The 14,440-nt window shown below is 34.7% G+C and overlaps 1 pseudogene; it reads right to left on the minus strand.

The window, feature by feature from the left end:
• Positions 1-598: 598 nt before the first annotated feature.
• On the minus strand, positions 599-1,456 carry LOC122423171 (annotated as a pseudogene).
• Between the last annotated feature and the right edge of the window lie 12,984 nt (positions 1,457-14,440).

Raw genomic sequence — 14,440 nt, forward strand, 5'->3', positions numbered from 1 at the left:
GTAAGGATTGAAGGCAGGAGGAGAAGAGGACAACAGAGGATAAGATGGTTGAATGGTATCACCGACTCAATGGACATGAGTTGGGTAGACTCCGGGAATTGGTTATGGACAGGGAGGCCTGGTGTGCTGCGGTTCATGGGGTTGCAAAGAGTCGGACAGGACTGAGTGACTGCACTTTACTGAACTGAACCGTTAATTTTCATGTTATTTGTGTTGGTGGTATTTTAAAATATTTTAATCTATAATATTTACTTAGTACCAGAATTATGATATATTTTTGGAAAAAGTGTTTTTTATTACTGCTTTCCATCCTATTTGTAACTTTTAACTCAAATTTTATTATAAACATATCCTATGGATGGAACTGTTAAATTGCTGTGGAATAGAGGAGTCAAGTTGTAATAGTACCCAATCAGTAAAATTAAAGAAGTTGTAAAATGTTGATAAAAGTGGAAAATAAATTATTGAAACTCTTATATGATTTGAATTTTATCAGAGAAGTTGAGGGAATATTCATGCTTTCATTATGATCAATCAACTACTTATTTTTATTTCTTTAAGAAGAATGTAATTTTTTGATCAAGTCATGCAAGGTTTTCTACACTTGCTTGTGTCTCAGAGTATAAATAAATGGGTTCAACATGAGTGAAATAGAAAAAATGAGTAGAGAAACTCTTTTATTAAGGGTCATCTCATTCTCAGCTAAAGGTTTAATATAGATGAAGATGCAGCTGCCATGGATGATGAAAACTACAACCATGTGGGAAGAATAGGTTGAAAAGGCTTTTTTCCTTTGCTGAGAAGAGAATCTTAGAACTGTCATGATGATATACACGTAGGACAGAACAACACACACAAGAGTCATGATGAAAGTCAAGACAAAACACTAGAATGTGCTGAACCATGTGTCTGAGCATGATATCTTTAGGAGGGGAGTGGCATCACAGAAAAAAATAATCAATGACATTAGAGTCACAGAATTCCAGATTGAGGCCCAGGCTAAGTGGGGGAATGATGATTAATAAACCAGCCATCCAGCAGTTGCTGATAAGCCTGTGGCAGACTGTTATTCACGGTGGTCACATAATGCAGAGGTTTGCAGGTGGCCACATAATGGTTGAAGGTAATAGTGGCTAGAAGAGAAAAATTCTTAATCCCTAAAGGTAACAGCACAAGAAGTGTAGGTAATGACCTTGTCACCAGTTGATATGTTGTACAGAAATCTGGGAATAGAGGCAGATGTGAATGAGATTTCCAAGAAAGAGAAGTTTTGGAGAAACAAGAACATGGCTGTCCTGAGATGGTTATCCGTGAGGGTGAGGGAGATAATGGTCAGGTTCCCAGCTACACTCAACCTGTAGCTGAAAAAAAGGAAGGTGAAAACTGGAACTTTGATTCGTGGGTCATCAGTCAGTCCCAGCAGGATGAATGCTATTATTGTGTGGTTTCTCTTCATGGATTCCTGCTTTCTGCCCAATATGCAGGAAAAATTCAGAGACACTTGAAAAGAGTGTAATGAAGTCTAAATGAGTGCCCAACACTGGTTGTAAATGACAGGCAAACTGACTTAACTGTCTTGAGGTGAATATCTTGTCCATGAGTAGTATTTTATTGTAGATAGTTATTGTATTTTCATTCTTGCCCCATCTTTCAATCAGGTGGTTTTATCTTTGTTCCTAATACTTATGACTTAGTCTGTCTACTCATGAGTTATGGAAGCTAGTGGTCAAATACTTTGTAATACTTGAATAATTTTCCTAAGGTTACTCCTCAGCTTTCATCTATCACAAAAACACCAACTTCAACTGTTTTCAGCCTTCATTCAGTGCCTCCAAAGCGTGGATTTCTCTATGTTAACAAGCTATTAGGAAATTACCTTGCATAATGAAGTTATTTTATGTCATTTTACATTTTATTGTCTTTATTTTAAAAATATTCTTCATACTTATCTGAGAGCAGGCTCAACTCTGACAAAAATCTTTATGGTGTCCCCAAGTAAGCTTCACATTTTGCAGACCCTACTAGACAGAAGGAAACAGTTTTGATTTTATTCTTTGCTTGAGGACTGAAAGCTTTCCCCCAAATTAGGGGCTTCCCTGGGTCCAACATTAGGCAGGTGAATCTGGGATGGTGTGAAAACATTCAACAGTTCAAACTTTCTTCCCTTCTCTTAGTCGTGGACACTTAGGGCATCACTGTGCTAGTGAACTCAGCTTTTCACATTCCAGGCAGTTTTCAGTATTATGGAAGTAACGTGTTCTTTTTCAAAATTAAAGTTCACTGGTGAAACTCAGTTTCTTCTAGGTGTTACAAATCAAGAATTGAGAAAGTACTCGACCTTAGGTTCATTTCTGTTTACTTTAATATTCTCAAGAATTAGTATTTGTAATGAAGAAGGGATGCCAAATGAGATGATAAATCATCAGACTGTTTTTTTACATAGGAGTGGTGATCTTCTTGTCTGCATATGTATTTTTTATGTTATGATTGAGGATAAAGTAGGAGTTTATTGTCTTAATAACTCTCAAACTATACTATGCTAGCTAATGCATAAAAATCAAACTGTCCCATGATTTTTATCTTTTCAAAGTTATTTAAAAATGTTGTAAAGCATATAATATTTAGTTTCATTATGAAATGTCAAAATTTACACTAATAGCTCTTACTTGATAAAGATGGATATAAAGCATTTTTTTTACATAGTAATTTATGACTATTACTAACTGCACTGGAAAAAAAAAAAAACTATATACTTACTTTTTTGCCAGTCAATCATAACTTCAAGTAACTGCTTAGCAACATTAGTTAAGGCCAAAATTTGTGTCTTTCTGTTCTCTATTGCTCATAATTTCACTCTATATTAATGTGAAGCTTGGAATGCATAGTTATTTCTGTTATTCATCATCAAGTATTATAAATTTTCTTCATAAATGATGGCTATCCCAAACTTTAGAATTATTTCCCTTATTGTTTATCGCTGATAATAAAAAACAATTCTAAGATTGAGAATTACCAAGAATTCTCTCAGGTTTTGAAGATCTTGACATTCTGACTTTCTGGAGAGAGAGAGTTATACATTAACAAGATTGGTGTTTACTTTATTTAGCAGACTTACAGCTTAATGAATTAACAGAAGGGTCCTTAGAGGTCCAGGTTCAATAAAATCACTATGGGATCTTCTGTGTCATAGTGCTGGCAAAAAGCCTATAACATGGCAGCTCTGAGTAGTATCCTCAGAAGAAAGAAGAAGAACAAGCTTAGAGATTGGAGCACAAGGAGCAAGAGTGAGATGATGCACTATTCTAAATATTTTATAATTATATCATTCAAGTTACTCTGAAGATCAAAGAGCCCTAGTTTTCTCTTGGTGGTGGTGCTCAGTCATACCCAGCTCTTTGTGACCCCATGAACTATAGCCTGCCAGGCTCCTCAGTCCGTGTGATTTTCCCTGCAGGAATATTTTGGTGGGTTGTCATTTACTATTCCATGGGATCTTCCCGATCCAGGGATTGAACTCTCGTCTCCTATGTCTTTGGCATTGGCAAGCAGATTCTTTACCACTGTGCTGCCTGGAAAACTCAATTTTCTCTTGAATTTACCTTTTATATGAATAATAAAATTATTTTAAAAAGTTAATCAGATAAAATGTACTTGGTATCATAATCTGGAGATAACTAATATAAATGTTTTGAAAAAGATCTTCTCAAATTATAAATCAGCAACTTTATCTAAATATATAATATGCAATATTTAAAAATATATAAACAATAATCATGACCTGTATAATTTGCTAAAACAATTGTAAATATAAATGTAAATATTTTTAGAGATCTACTTAATACCTGTTTTAATTAAATTTAATTACATAATAGTTTGTTACTATAATATCAAACCAAAATTTATAAGCACATTGTATAAATTTGTAACTTTGTAGTTTCACATTATTAAGATGAATATATGTATATAAGCGGCGTGAGACTCAGTGAAAGTTACTCAGTCCTGTCCAAATCTTTGTGATCCCATGGACTATACAGTTCATGGAATTCTCCAGGCCAGAATACTGGAGTGGGTAGCCTTTCCCTTCTCCAGGGGATTGTCCCAACCCATAGATCAAATCCACATCTCCCGCATTGCAGGCAGGTTCTTTACCAGCTGAGCCACAAGGGAAGCCCATATAACTATATATTTGATACAGTAAACTTATATATAATGCATATATAATTCCTTTTTGTAATTTTTGAAAGGTATTATTATTTTAGTAAAAGTATTTTTGCACTCTACCTAAATATTCCAGAAGAGAAATTTCTTCTTCAGAAATACACACAAACCAAAGGGTTAGCTCTGAGAAATGAAATACAATACCTGAAATGGGAAATTTACTGGATGACAGTAATAGCATTGTAGAGAATGAAGAATAAAAAAAAAAAAAAAACCACTTAGTTGTAACAATAAAAGTTAAGTAAACTGAAGCAGAGAGGAAAAGTGAATATTGTGACCATAAAGGCTGCAAGCATGTCAAGTGTTAGGCAAAAAGGGTTTTTCTTTTGTAGAGAGGAATAAAGAAGAATATAAAGAACAGGATGTGGGGGAGTGGGATAAAAGGTGGGGAAAATGGGGAGAAAGGTTAATTTGGGAAGAGGCCGAGGATTGATTTACCAAGGCAGTGACATTATGTTCAGATCTGAAGGATGAACAGGATTTATCTAAAGGACAGTGCAAAGACTGAAGAAAATATTTCAAGAATCAACAAGAATCTATAAATAAAATATTTCAGAGACAAATGTATTCTATATGCCCAGACACGGAGGACTAGGGAGAGAAATATGAAAGGTAATAAAGAATTTAATATCTAAGAGTATGAATTTTCCTTGAGAACTCATATGAAGGTTCATCTTTTTTTTATTCTTTCTCACTTTACATTATCAACCTCTGATCAATATATAACTTGAGTTTTCCATCCATTTTTTTCAGTTGAGTTGTATTGAAATTTGGTCATTATGCAAGATATAACTACAGTTATAATTGGTGTTTCAGTATATATTTCAGTGCTTGATCTGCTTTTTCCTAAAGTTTTTTTTTCTTAATTTCCATTTTTTATTATAAATTTCAAGAAGCTACATTCAGTTCTGGAATGTTAGTCTTCCTCTTTGATAATAAAGTACATTTATTTTTTACATGGACTAATTTTTTTTTATTTTAGCAAATATTTTAAAATTTTTATTGAAGTGCAGTTGGTTTACAATGTTGTGTTAGTTTCAAGTGTACAGCAAAGTGATGCAATTACACATACATATATATATTGTTTTTCATATTCTTTTCCATTATAGCTTATTACAGGATATTGGATATAGTTCCCTATGCTTATATTAGGACCTTGTTGTTTATTTTATTATTATTCTATGGAAAAACCCGGAGGACCATTTTGGGTAACCCAATATACATAGTAATTTGTATATTCAAATCACTTTTTATTGAGGTATAATTGAGATAAAACCTTGCACTAGTTTCAGGTGTACAACATGATGATTTGGCATTTGTATATAATGTGAAATGATCACCACAGTAACTGTAATTAATATCTGTCACCATACATAGTAACAGAATGTTGCTTTTGTAATGAGAATTCTCAAGATTTTAGAAAGTCTTTTTATACTAGTGTTTGAATAATGATCTGATAGTTATGTGGATGACAACATCTCTCTCTTGTTCTCTATCATTATCATCATCTCTTAAGCACTTGTATAGTTGAACTGTTTATTGAATAGGTGACACTAGTCTGAAGGTATAATTCTGCTTGTTTTTCTGGACAGTCTCTTTAATGAGAGATGGTACCTTGCACCTGTATTTTGCAACAGGGGGAAGATGAACTAGTTAGGATCTGTTAAGGCTGTAGGGCCAAAAAATGCTTTTAGGCACTTAGTCTGACTACTGTGATGACCAGAAAGATATAAAATCATTTAAAAACTTAAGACCCATTAATCTAGTGTTTCCAGAACTGTTTATGGTGAAGTACCAGCATTTACCTTCAATGTGATGCATACACATATTTTTGGAAATATAGTAAAAATATAAAATGGCACAACATACAAGTTCAAATTTTCTATTATTAGGTTCACTAAATAATAATTTTGTCACATTGCTCTTAAAGTATACAAAGTTTGTTTTCTATTTTTGTATTTATTGTGCATCAGAATAGTTTGTTGATCTGTTGGCGTCCTTTAATGGGCCAGGACCTGGCAGTCCGGAGTTAACAATAAGAAAATGAAAGAGAGGGCCAGAGGGAGGGAGAGAGATGGAGAAAGAAAGAAAGAAAGAAGGAAGGAAGGAAGGAAGGAAGGAAAGAAGGAAAGAAAGAAAAAAGAAAGAAAGACACACAGACACAGGGACCCAAGCTCGGATGGAGCAAAGGTGCTTTAATGATTTTTCTGTGAGTATATATAGGCTGTAGTACAAGAAATTTCTTTCGATAATGATAAAGATTAGAAAACCAAATGTATAGTAACCATTACCAAGGGAACAAAGGATAATAATGGGAACAAAGGATAATAATGGTCACAAGGTCAGGAGACAATCCATATCTCAAGAAAAGTGGAACGAGACTAAGTAGTTTTGCCGTAAAGAGAATGTTTACTAAAGGAGACCCAAGCCCATCTCACACAATGACCTCAGTCCTGAGAGCTGCTTGCAGTTCTACTCGCTTCTAGCAGAAGCTGATAAGGAACAGAGGATTTATGAGAAATAGCACATAAGAATCCTCCCGTTAAACATTCCCTGACAATTCCCCCTTATTTATATATATAATATTTGTAAAAAGAGTTCTGGCCGTAAGAGTTTGTTTAGTTTTAACAATCTTTGCATGAAGATGTAGATGACAAATATAATTGTCAAGCCAATCACTAAAATTACAGTTCCAGACCCAATGCTGTGAGTAATGCTTTGAACCCATCTGCGTGGGTCTAGTCCAGATAATTGATTAGCTAGTTGTTCAGCTAAAGTTTTCAAATTAGTGGAAGAAGGCAGATTATTAGAAAAGGTTTCAAATATTTCTTTTTGTAATAATTGTACATTCAGAGAGGCATTATCATGTATGTTTTGTAAATGAAATTTGATTTGTTCCCAGTTGTAAGCACTATTATTGAATTGAACAGGAGTAACACAAAATTGAGTAGAATTCCAATCACATTTTAGTATCACCTGTTTTTGTATATTTATTAATTGATCTCCAACCCATTTGATGACTGTTTTTAGTTCCTGTATTTCACCTTGAATATCCTCATCCATTTGAGCCTGAGTGGCCCATATAGTATGAGCATGTTTAGTCCAATTTTGGATAAGATTATGTGTTTGAATTGAGGTTTGTAAAGCAACACCAGTGACAGCAGCTGTGGTGCAAATGGCTATTAATCCCAAAATGCCAAAAATCAGCCATCCAATGAATTGTTTAGATCGCTGGAGCAATTTAGTAAGTAACCAGGAAGCAAGTCCAGCCATGGGACCTTCTTCCCAGGGCCAATAGAGATTTATTGGTAACCACAGATTACATCAAGATTGAAGAATCAAAAGGGAGTCATTTCTCAAGGAAATAGAGGAGTTAAGACAAGTATATAATTTACAATTTATGCAAGTTACAGAATGTAAAGTCTTATTGAATTGTAAATTTCCTATAGCTACAACAAAAGGAAGTGGAACTTAGGCTTGTATAAAATATGATTGATTATAGTGAAAGAGATAATTGCTATAGCTACAACTGGTCCCTGTAAAATGTCTGTTCAAAGTCCCAAGTTCTTCAGTGTTCGCAGCAAGTTTCTAGATGTCCCTTTGTTTAGGCCCATTCTGTTTATCAAGGATGATTCGAGGATGAGGGGGGGCCATTCCACCGTCAAGCCATCCAAGAAATCCTCTGTCATGGTAATGCTCCATTGTAGTATTAGTAACCTTCCATGCTACTTGAGTAACAAAATCACACATAGTGCTGTTAACATCATCTGAGCAGTTAGATAACCACATACCATGGGGTCCCCAGTCGACCATTGTATGATTAGCCATAAACATTGATTTTCCTGATTTGGCCTGACATTTGTCCCAATGAACAGGAATATATTTAAAGTTCTTATTAGTAAACCCTTTGCATAGTGTTCTTTGTTTTTTCTTTAATTCTTTCCCTAAAGTTTCAGTAGTATAAACATGATTTATGAACAAAGAAAGGGCAGTAATTAATCCAAGCAGCGTCCGAAAGTCCTCTTTTGGAGGCAGGGTGAAAGACCAAGTTTGTCAGCTAATGTTTATGCATAATTCTATAGGGCCCATACACAAAGGAAGGCCTTCATAACCTAGAGATATATTAATTAGTTTTTCTATTTTTTCAGGATGAGAGGGCCCCTCCAAATTCCAAGGAGGGGGTATATGTGTTGAGTCATTAGTGGATATGATTGGTCTTATATCTGTCCATTTTATAACCTACAATAAAAAAGGGGGGGTAAGGTATATAAGCCCAATAAGTGTGATCAATAAAGTCAGCCTGAGTGGGGGAAGCAAAAGCACGCAAAGCAAGCATAGCAAAGAAAAATATTTTCAGGATTCCGAGGCATTCCCTGTTGAGAAATCAGATTTTCAGTTTGATTAGTAAGGGTTTTTATCTGTCCCCAACTAGGGAGATCATAAGGTCGGTGACGTCGAGTGTGGCATTTTTTGGAAAATTTTAAAGTCACCATGGCTTGTATTGAAATTCTTTCCTCCTGGGGTTTTTGTTGTTTTTTCTCTAGTCTGAATGCTGGGGGCCCCCTTAGGTTGAATCTTGTGAAGAGGAAGTCATGTGAGTTCGTTGGATACATCTGGAGAAATAGAAGCATACCCCTTTCCCTGTAAGATTAGTTTCTTAGATTTCCATTGATTAGTTAACCAGTCTTGATATCAAATGGGCAAAGGAAGGGAGGTGTCCTTTAATGTTTCAAAATGTTTTTCTGCTTTTGTCAAAATATCTCCTTGCAGTAAGTTTAAAAAATTTCAAACAAATATGTCTATATTAACAATAGTTATAGAAAGAAAAGAAAGCAATAATGATGAAAACATCCCCAGGAAATATTTCAGTCTAAGAGAAAAAAAAAAAAAAAAAATCATCCAGAAATCTTTTTGGGACTGGTATTTGGCTGTGGTTTTGAATTAATGGGTTGATTTTCTCTTCATTCAGTACATACATTTTTCCTGATATAAAAAGAAATGAGATCTGACTGTGTTTTAAGTGGTTTGTGTTTTTTGGAGCAAAGGATTAAGAGCAAACATTCAAACATTTTTTCCTAAGTGAAATTATTGAAAAGCTGATGCAGAACAACTTGACAAATGAAATGTTGCTCACACTCAAATATATTTGACCTTGTCCTTGGAAAAGGAATGCAGCCTGGCAGCTGTTGAGTCTCTCTGTTCAGTGTGTTAAAGAAGATGATTATACTTTCAAGACAGACCTGAAAAGAAGGTGAATATTTTGCACTTTTGATACTCTTATTCGGCAAATGGTGTCTTTTTTATGTTGTTTTTGTTTTGTATTGTGAAACAGGCATTGAAGTTAATGTTGTTTTAAGAATCTTACAGATGAAACAGAAATAAAACTATATTAATAATAGTTATAGGCTTATATAATATATTTCATTAGAATCTAGTAAAGTCTGTTCTGAATAAGGAAGATAAAAGTGTTCCTGTGTATTTCCTCTTATTTAATTTTTTATTTGCAGTTACAGTGTGTAATGTGTTTGTTTAATTATGTCTTGTGTTTGTGAATTATAAGGAATGCCTGTAATCTGTTTTATACAGAATGAATGTAAAAATTGTTTGAACGGCTTAGAAATATAAGCAGGGCCATTGTCTGTATTTATAGAATTAGGTGTTTTCATTATCACACAGTAAGTTGATAGGTGGGTTATAACATGTTCTGTAGCTTTCCCTTGGAGAGGTGTTGCCCCTAGAAAAGAATTTGTATTGATTGAAACATCTAAGAAGGAAGAGGAAGAAAGTTCAGGTCAAGGAGTCACATCTATTTGCCATAAAACTCTCTTTCATCTGTCATAAACCCTTTTTATATTTTTGCATTCATCATTTCATTTGTCATTTCCTACATCTTTTAATTAAAAGCATATATCCTAATTTTCTTCAGCAACTATGAAGTGTCTTGTATGTTAGTATTCCACAGATTGGTGAATATATTTATTATATCATATTATATATTATAATATATATATTTATTCTTCACATAAATATATATATTTACACTCATATATATATTTATTAATAGCTCAAAATCTCTTTAGTTTTTCTGTAAGAAAAACTCTTTGTAAGAGGAAGCCAATGTTCAGTAATCAATATTTTAAAGTCTCATTTCATTCGGAAATGACCCAGTTATTTAACAAACCTTTATTATTTAGTTCAGCATAACTCCAGAAACCCAAGTTACCCCAATCCTAAGAGATTGTTTCAGATTACAATAATATATTATAATAATAGATCATTCCATCAAAAATATAACCATCTTTAATAGAGTTTATTTAAAAGTTTTCATCTCATTTATGTATTTTTATATATATATATATATATATAAAGAGTTACCTTTTTGTTGACAAATTTAGTTTACCTTAAACCTAGGCAAAATAAAAGTATTATATAATGTTGATGACTTAAGAAATATCTTAATTAAATTAACAAATAATTATATTTAAATTGTATATTTAAATTATATTTATATGTAAATAAACATTATATTTAATATTGAATATTTTCAGTTCATGTGAAGTTGAATTTAAATAGAACTTATCAACTTCATATTATCCAAAAACAAAGACATATATTGAGACATAGATCATTTTAGATAGATAAGCGTAGTTTTCCATTTGAAATTTAAAATATCTTTTTGTATTATTTACTTATTTTGAGTTCCATCAATTTGTTTATGGCTGGAGTCCTAGATAGAGTGTTCTGTGTATCCCAAGGACATAATAAGAGTTAACTTTAGGTTTTTTCTTAGGCCTGTTTTTGTTTCCCAAGCAGAACTGGAGCTCCAAAAAAGTATTTTAACAAGTTAACATTTTCTTAACTGCACGTGTAAGAAGAACCAGTTTTGCAATTTCAAAAAAGATTTTATTTTAATCAGTCTTCTCTTGAGTCTAAAGAATATCATGGCCATTCAGTGTCAAAAATACCACTTCTCCTTTTTGTAGTTATAGTAAATTATTAATGATATATGCATGAGGGAATTACTGTCACATAGGAAGTAAAGCCTTGGCTACAAAATTTTGACAAATACTAGAGGACTGTTACGGAGAAGGCAGTTGCATCCCATTCCAGTACTCTTGCCTGGAGAATCCCAGGGACGGAGGAGCCTGGCGGGCTTCTGTCTATGGGATCGCACAGAGTTGGACATGACTAAAGCGACTTAGCAGCAGCAGAGGACTGTTAAGCATACCTTTAGGTAACATAGTCTATTGAAATCTTTTATGAGGCCTGATGTGATTAGGATAAGGGAGAGAGAAAGTGAATCTTTCCTGGTCTAAAGAGTGTAAAGGTATATTTAAAAAGTAAACTTGTAAATCAATAATAATAACGTGCCAATTTGAGGAACAGTAATAGGTGATGGGATCTCTGGTTGTAATGCACCCATAGGTTTCATAGATGCATTAACTTTTCTAAGGTCTGTTAAGAGATACCGTTTGTTAAATTTCTTTTTTATAACAAAAATAGGAGCGATCCAAGAAGAGCAAGATTCCTCAATATGTTTCTATTTTAATTGTGTGTCTATAAGTTTTTTAGTAGCTTGTAATTTTTCTTTCATAGGGGCCATTGCTCTGTCCAAATAGGCTTGTCATTTTTCTCAGTTATTTTAATAACTGTTTTTGTTTGTTAAATGAGCAGTGGCCCCTAGGAAAAATGTGGAATGGATATCTGAGTTTGCCATTGCATAATTAAGTCCCTTCCTGTTAGATTAAGAAGTGCATCTATCACATAAGGTCTTAATGTTGTAGGTTGGCCTTTTGGTCTACCATATGGGTAGATTTGAACATTTTGATAAATTTCTTATACTTTGGTTTGAGAAATTCCTGCAATTTGGCAAGAGACCTTTTGTATAAGGCCAGGATTTGGGCCATAAGTGTTTAGAAATAATAGCAATATCAGATCCAGTGCTGAGGAGACCAGAAAATCTTTTACCATTAATTTTGATATTTATATTTGGTTAGGCATATTTAGATACCAATGATGTACATAAGGATTGGTTTTTATCTGTACTGCCAAATCCACCTGTCTGTACATTATTAGAGGAGTTAATAGAAATGTAAGGCAAAAGAAATAATTAAGCACTTTCCCCCTGTTTGAATTGCCATAGAATCTGAGACGACATCATAATTTGAATCTCTCCTTTATAATTTGAATCAATTATTCCAGAGTGAACAGTAGTTCCTTTAGAAGCCAAATTAGATCGGCCAAATAAAAGACGAAGGTTTGTGGGGGCAAGGGTCCAAAAAATCCGGTAAGTACTCTAGAAGGGACCGCTTAAGGGTACAGGAAAAAATCATTTAGGGCTGGTATATTAATGGCAGCACTGCTGGATGTTGAGGGTTTGAGGGAAAAGATAAAATTTACCCCTGGTTTTTGTTGTAGAGGACCTGAGGGGTCCCCTGTTTGGAGTTTCCTGGAATAGGTTTTCCTCTAATATCAAATTTAGATTTACAATCTTTGGCCCAATGCATTCCCCTACAGCAGCGAGGGCAAATTCTTGGAGGTTTTTTATTAGCATTCTTAGGGCAGTCCCTTTTTAAATGGTTTTTATCTCCACATGTAAAGTATCCTTCATTTCCCTTTTTAAAGGTAGTAGCCATTGTTTCTGGAGAAGGCAATGGCACCCCACTCCAGTACTCTTGCCTGGAAAATCCCATGGACAGAGGAGCCTGGTAGGCTGCAGTCCATGAGGATGCTAAGAGTTGGACACCACTGAGCGACTTCACTTTCACTTTTCACTTTCATGTGCTGGAAAAGGAAACGGCAACCCACTCCAGTGTTCTTCCCTGTAGAATCCCAGGGACGGGGGAGCCTGGTGGGCTGCCGTCTATGGGGTTGCAGAGTCTGACACGGCTGAAGTGATTTAGCAGCAGCAGCAGCCATTGTTTCAGCTAGTATTTACATCTTTTGAGTTTTTGATCCTAGATTGTGACAAGCCTCCAAATAATCAATAATAGTCCCAGTCTCACGAATTGCAGCGATAGCTCTTTGACATTCCTGATTTGCATTCTCATAAGCAAATAATTTCTCTAGCTGTTTCTTGGTTTCCTCTCCGATTACAGTACAGGAAACAGCAGATTCTAATCTAGCTAAAAAATTAGCACAACTTTCATTAGGTTCCAACAAAAGAGAGACTTTTGGAGTCGGCGACTGTTGGCAGAGGAGGACCATTTGGAGCAGCCAGGGCAGGGCTAGTAAGAAAATTTTGAAATATTTTATGTTGTTTTAATTAGGTCTTTTATAAAGTCTTATCATTTAATTTATATTCATGTAATAAGTCTTCTGTCTGTTGTCGAATATTGGAAGGGCTAGAATTTACCTTGAAATGGCAGAAATACAGCTTTAATGAGAGCCCATAGGGGCTAGAATTCAATTAGATTATTTTTTCCTTGTTTGGCAGCTCATTCATTTTCTTTGACCTGGTGCCAAATTTCTAAATCAAAACTGCATTTATCAGGGAACCAAGGATTACATTTAACCACTGTTCGAAAGTAAGCCTCTATTCATTGGTGCAAAATCAAAAGTCCCTGAGCTTTAAACAAATGGTGAAGTAAAACAGAGAAATGAGGGGGCTTTCCAGCCATTTGACCCGTGTCTTAGTACTTACCGACCTCAATAGGTCCAGACCTCAATAGGCCTCCGGCGTCACTCCATCCAAAATGCCATGTATACCAGTGTCCGTGCTCTGGGCGCCACTTGTTGAGGTCCTTTAATGGACCAGGACCTGGTTGTCTGGAGTTGATGATAAGAAATTGAAAGAGAGAGTTGGAGGGAGGGAGAGAGACAGAGAGAGAGAGAGAGAAAGAAGGAAAGAAGGAAAGAAAGAAAGAAAGACACGGAGACCCAAGCTCTGATGGAGCAAAGGTACTTTAATGATTTTTCTGTGAGTATATATAGGCTATAGTACAAGAAATTTCTTTCAATAATGATAAAAATTAGAAAACCAAATGTACAGTAACCGTTACCAAGGGAACAAAGGATAATAATGGTCACAAGGTCAGGAGACAATCCATATCTCAAGAAAAGTGGGATGAGACTAAGCAGTTTTGTGGTAAAGAGAATGTTTACTAAAGGAGACCCAAGCCCATCTCACACAATGATCTCAGTCCTGAGAGCTGCCGGCAGTTCTACTCGCTTCTAGCAGAAGCTGATAAGGAACAGAGGATTTATGAGAAACAGCACGTAG

The sequence above is a fragment of the Cervus canadensis genome, chromosome 21 (assembly GCF_019320065.1).
Source record: "Cervus canadensis isolate Bull #8, Minnesota chromosome 21, ASM1932006v1, whole genome shotgun sequence".
NCBI classification, from domain to species: Eukaryota; Metazoa; Chordata; class Mammalia; order Artiodactyla; family Cervidae; genus Cervus; species Cervus canadensis.